The sequence below is a fragment of the Zonotrichia albicollis genome, unplaced genomic scaffold, assembly GCF_047830755.1.
Source record: "Zonotrichia albicollis isolate bZonAlb1 unplaced genomic scaffold, bZonAlb1.hap1 Scaffold_254, whole genome shotgun sequence".
NCBI lineage: Eukaryota > Metazoa > Chordata > Aves > Passeriformes > Passerellidae > Zonotrichia > Zonotrichia albicollis.
Window position 1 is genome coordinate 1576314 of NW_027428428.1, and position 5627 is coordinate 1581940.

The window sequence follows — 5627 nt, forward strand, 5'->3', positions numbered from 1 at the left end:
TCCTGATGCAGGCCAGGAGCCATTGGCCTTCTTGGCCACCTGGGCACACTGCTGGCTCATGTCCAGTCTGCTGTCCAACAGTGCCCCAGGTCCCTTTCTGCCTGGCTGCTCTCCAGCCACTCTGTCCCCAGCCTGTAGCACTGCAGGGGTTGTTGTGGCCAAAGTGCAGGACTCAGCACTTGGACTTGTTCAACCTCACCTTGCTGGATTTGGGCCCTGGATCCAGCCTGTCCAGGTCCCTGTACAGAGCCGTCCTACCCTCCAGCAGATCCACACTCACACCCAGCTTAGTGCCATCTGCAAATTTGCTGATGCTGAACTCAGTCTCCTCATGCAGATCATCAGTGCAGATATTGAAATCCACGCTGCTGGCTCTGACCCCTGGGCCATCCCATGGGTGCCCTGGGATGGCACTCAGGGTGATCTGTTCCATAACCTTGCCGAGCACCCAGGTCAGGCTGACAGGCCTGGAGTTCCCCAGCTCCTCCTTCCAGCCCTTCTTGGGGATGGGCTCACACTGGCACCTCCAGTCCTCTGGGACCTCCCTGCTGAGCCAGCACTGATGGTGAATGATGGAGAGCAGCTTGGGGAGCTCATCCACAGCTCCCTCATGCCCCTACGATGGATCCCATCCAATCCCATACACCTGTGAGGATCTGAGAGGCTCAGCAGGTCAGCAACTTCTTCCTCCTGGATTACTGGGGGGGGCGGTTCTGCTCCCTGTGCCCATCCAGCAGCTCAGGAGAACACTTGTGCTGAGGACAACCTGTCCTAATATTGAAAATAGAGACAAAAAAGGTGTTAAGTATCTCTGCTTTTTCTTTATCTCTAGTTACTCTATTACCACTGCATCCAATAAAGAGGAGAGGTTCTCCTTTATCCCATGTTTTGCTATTAATTTGTTTTATAGAAACATTTTCTATTATTTTTGCAGAAGTGGCCACGTTAATCTCTAAGTGATCTTTCACCTCTCAACTTTTCTTTCTGCATGACCAAACGACATCCTTAAATACTTCCTAAGTTGCTTGGCCTTCTGTCTAAAATTTATGCACCCTCTTTTTTCCCCTGAGTTCCCACAAAAGCTCCATGGGCAGCCAGGCCAGTCGTTCTCCTCACTACATCATCTTTAGCCATACTGGGAAAGGCTGCTCTTTCCCCCTTATGATTCCTTTTTTGAAATGTGCCCATCCTTCCTGGACCCCTTTGTTTTTAAGGGCTGTTTCCCTTCAAAAAATCAGGATCTGATTTGGTACTCCCCAAATCGGCATCCTAAACAGGCCAAAGACTGCCCTTCCTAATTCCAGTGCAGAAGTTTTGTTGCTGCCCCTCGTTATTTCACAGAAGATCACAGAGTGGGCTATGACATCACAGAATGGGGTATATGAGGTCATAGAGCAGCTATGACATCTCAGACTGCCTCTGTGATGTCACAAAGCAGGCTGTGACATCACAGGTTGGAGGTATGACATCACAGGGCAAACTGAGACATCACAGAGCGGGCTGTGACAGCACAGAGGGGCTGTGTGACATCCCGGCAGGGCTGTGTCAGGTCACTGGGTTGGTCACTCTGCCCCAGCTCCCCCTCACAGTTTCTCCCAACAAGTCCAATGCTGTCCATGCCCAGCAGGGTCCCTGTCCCCTGGGATCCCCCCCAGCCCCACCTGGAGCCACAGCCTCCACCAAAGGATGTTCCACAGGATCCACCCCAGAGCCTGACATGGGGACAAGGGGCCAGGGCTGTATTACCAGGACACCAAGGATGGATTGTGACACCCGGTCACTGTGGCCAGCTTTGGGTTGCCCAGGGCAGGAAAGATGTCTGGCAGCTGGAGCAGGGTCTGGGAAGGGCCTCCAAGGTGGGGCTGGAGCCCTTGGGCTGTGAGCAGAGGCTGAGGGAGCTGGGCTGGTCTAGCCTGGAGCAGGAAGGCTGAGGGGCTCCTCATCCCAGCCTGGCAGTGCCAGCAAGGAGGGGATGGAGAACACAGAGCCAGGCTCTTCACAGGGGGCTGGGGGAGACAAAAGCCAATGGGTGGAAGGGGAAAGAGGGGAGATCAGCCAGAATAGGAAGAGTTGAAATGAATCGGGCTGCTTTCAGAATTTCCTCAACACCAAGAGCAGCCTGACCTCCCTTCTCCATCTACCACTGATAGATTTGGAAATCAGGAATTGTTTGAACTGTTCTGTCCTCAGTCCAGGACAAGAATCCTGATACAAGAACTTAATTGTGTTTATATCTATCAAAGAACCACGTTTGTCAAAAATTAATTTTAGTATGTAAATCAGTTGTGAATAGTGGACTCATCAGACACTGCTGGGACATTGTACATAGCTCAAGGAAAAGTTTGTAGCTGTGTGATTGTTATTTTAATTGTGTAATTTTTATTACGTAGTATCCTGTTCAACTGTGGTCTTTTGGCTAGGTCCAGTGTGGGCTGGAGGGAGCTCAGATTTGCACAAGTCTGCTCTGAGTTCCAGCCATGGATGGGGAAAATGGTGGGGTGGGGGTAGGGACAGAGCCTGATTGATTGTCAGCCATGAAAGGCCTTGATTTTTATACCCAGTCAAACTGCATGAGGAGGTACTTGGATTCACTGTCAATTGGAGATTGCACATATCAATAAATTTACAGGAAAACAAAACTAAATGAAACAGAACCAAAAAAATCTTTTCTGGCTGTCTTTTTAAATATCATGTATTCACTTTGAATACACTACTGAGATCTACTTCAACACAAAGGATTTGAAAATTAAAATCAAATTACTCCCAGAAGCTTGCCTGGTTAAGGTGTTCTGAATGTTAATGAGCCCTCGGACACTGAATTCCTGCACTGAAGAGCTGAAGGCTGAACAAGCCTCTGGAGCAGTGAAATTCAGCAGCAGCCTCCAAGGTGCTGAGGATGTCAGCAGCCCCCACTGAGGCCATCCCTGCCCAGAGACCGTGGGGGAATGGGCAGACAAGGAGAGCGTCCCTGGGGCTGGGGCAGCACAACTCAGAGGCACCAGCGGCTCCAGCTGGGCAATGGAGTGTGGAATGTGGCTGGGAAAGCCCTGCCTGGGCTGGGCCAAGCAGGACACACAAGCCCTAATTCCCATCCCCAGACAACTCTCCCAAGGAGACATTTAAAAGGAATTACAATTGTTTGTGTACTCTGAGTTAGGCACACTGGAGAAATACCAATACAAGGGATTCTGAGGAGCACAGAAGAACAAAACAGCCTTTACTGGGTACTTTAGAAAATCAGAGAAACTTTGGCAAAAGGTTTATTATAGCTTTGTAGTGGTTTTGGTTTGTTAATTTAAGATTTTTTGAATTCTGGGATTTCTTAAGTAATGTATTGATGAGTATGGTGGGTTTTGTTGTCAATTAATTATTTATGAAATAATTTTGTTGTGAGATAGGATTGCGAGAAAGGTACAGTAGGCCTAAAATTTTAAGAGGGTATAAAGAAATTTTTATTTAAATATAAATTTAAAAAGAAAAAAGTAGTAAGAATTAAAATCTTTGGAACACTTTTTTCTTTAAGATATTTTTTTACTGACAATGGAAAGAAACTAAACTTAAAATTTCTAGTTAGGGTACTATTTCTAGAATAGTCGTTTTTAGTTCACTTTGGGAGAGAAGGTTTTCTTGTTAAGATTGTGGAGATTTTTTTACAAGAGGAAAAAGTGGATTTTTTGATGCTTTTAATTCTCTCATGAATAACAGTTGTCTATGGAACTTTGTTATTATGAAGTTACTTTTATTGCTACAAGCTTTTTTACAGCTTGTTGATGGGCCATGTTGACTTATGGGGTATTGCTTTAAGTATGAGTTGTTTAAAGGTAAAAGTTTTTATTATTAAGTTCAAAATTATTTTTATCTCTGGGAATAGAGATCTTCTTTTGAGGATACTGGCTTATTTTTTCTACCCTGTTTAAACTTTTTATTATGAAATTACAGTTATTTTAACATTTTTTTATTTAAGTATGGAAGTTTTTGTTTGATATTATTTTGATTTTTTTCTGTAGTTTTATGTGTTATAAAGAAAAAGTGTTCTTTCTCTATAGTTTATAAGACAATTTAATTTTTAAGATTAGGGATTTTTTTTTTCTTTTTTTTTTTAATTAGGATTTCAATGCTTCTTTACTTACTTTGGTGGTTTTACATTGTTTCTTTATATGCTTGTATTTTGTTTTCCTTTTACTCAAGGGAGGATTGAAGAATTGAAAAGGTTACTGATCTGCCTGTAACTTGTGGTGGAAGTTGTGGTTGGGTTGTGTTAGGATTGGTTTTATGGTTGGTTTGGGGAGGTTTTTTGTGTTTACGTTTTTAGTTGTAGGGCTATTTTCTATGGGTAGTATTTTTGGTTTTAGCTGTGTTGGGGGAGGGGGTCTGATGGTAAGATTTTAATAGGTGTGGCTGGTTTTGTACTGGTTGGGGTTTTGTGGCCTCTTTTGTTTTCCTGTTTGGGAGTTGTTGGGGTTTGGTTTGGTTAGAATGGGGCCAAGGGCGGGGGTTGGGGGCAGCCTGGGGAGGGGGGAAGTGGCTCAGCCCACGGCAGGGTTGCTTGGTTTGGTTTGGTTTGGTTTGCTTTGCTTTGCTTTGGTTTGCTTTGCTTTGGTTTGCTTTGCTTTGCTTTGCTTTGCTTTCATTTGCTTTGCTTTGGTTGAGATGGGGGCCAGGGCTAGGGCCCACTGCTTCTTTGCTGACTTGAAAAGAAAGAGGAGGTTCCTGGGTTTCTTTGTCTTTAATATGCGTGTATCACAGAGGCGTGTTTGGTATCTTAGTGGTTTAACAGATTGTCAGTTACACAAAAATTTTTGTATTACTTTTTAAAATTCTTCTCATGTCAAACTGACAGATATTCAATCAACAGAAAACACTTCTCAAAACATTGACTTGGTCCATTCAAATTCACAAACTCTAAGCCTGTTCAATTTAATGTTAATCAAAATCTGCAGGAGCACAGAAACAGAAGACGACACAAAACAGAGAAAGAAAGAAAAGCCAGCACTGTTCCGCCTTCTTTTGTTTTTATGGTGCCCCATTCTGTCACAATGGTGCCTTGGATCCATGGGGCCCTGCAGTGTCATAATGGTGCTTTGATTCCATGGGGTCCAGCAGTGTCACAAGAGACCCTGCTTTCAATTGGATTCCACAGTGTTGCAATGGCCCCAAGGTTCCAGAAGACCCTGCAGTGTCACAATGGTCCCAATGATTCGATGAGGCCTTGCAGTGCCACGATGATCTCTGTGCTTCCACAAGCCACACAATGTCATGTGACTCCTCTGTTCCATGAGCCCTGCAAAGTCACAATGGACCTTTGGACCCTGGGGCTTTGCAGTGTCACAATGGTCTCCTTTGGCTCCACAGTATCACAATGGACCGTTGATGATAGGAGGCCACTCTGTGTCACCCTGGAGCTTTGGTTCCATGCAGGCCTGCAGGGTCACAATGAACCCTTGGTTCAATGGGGTTCCACAATGTCACCATGGCCCTGACGTTCCAGGCAACCCTGCAGTGTCACAATGATCTCCTTTGGTTCTCCAGTGTCACAATGAAATACTGATGACATCAGGCCCTGCAATGTCACAATGGACCTTTGGTTCCATACAGCCCTGCTGTGTCACAAAGGCCTCTCTGGTTTC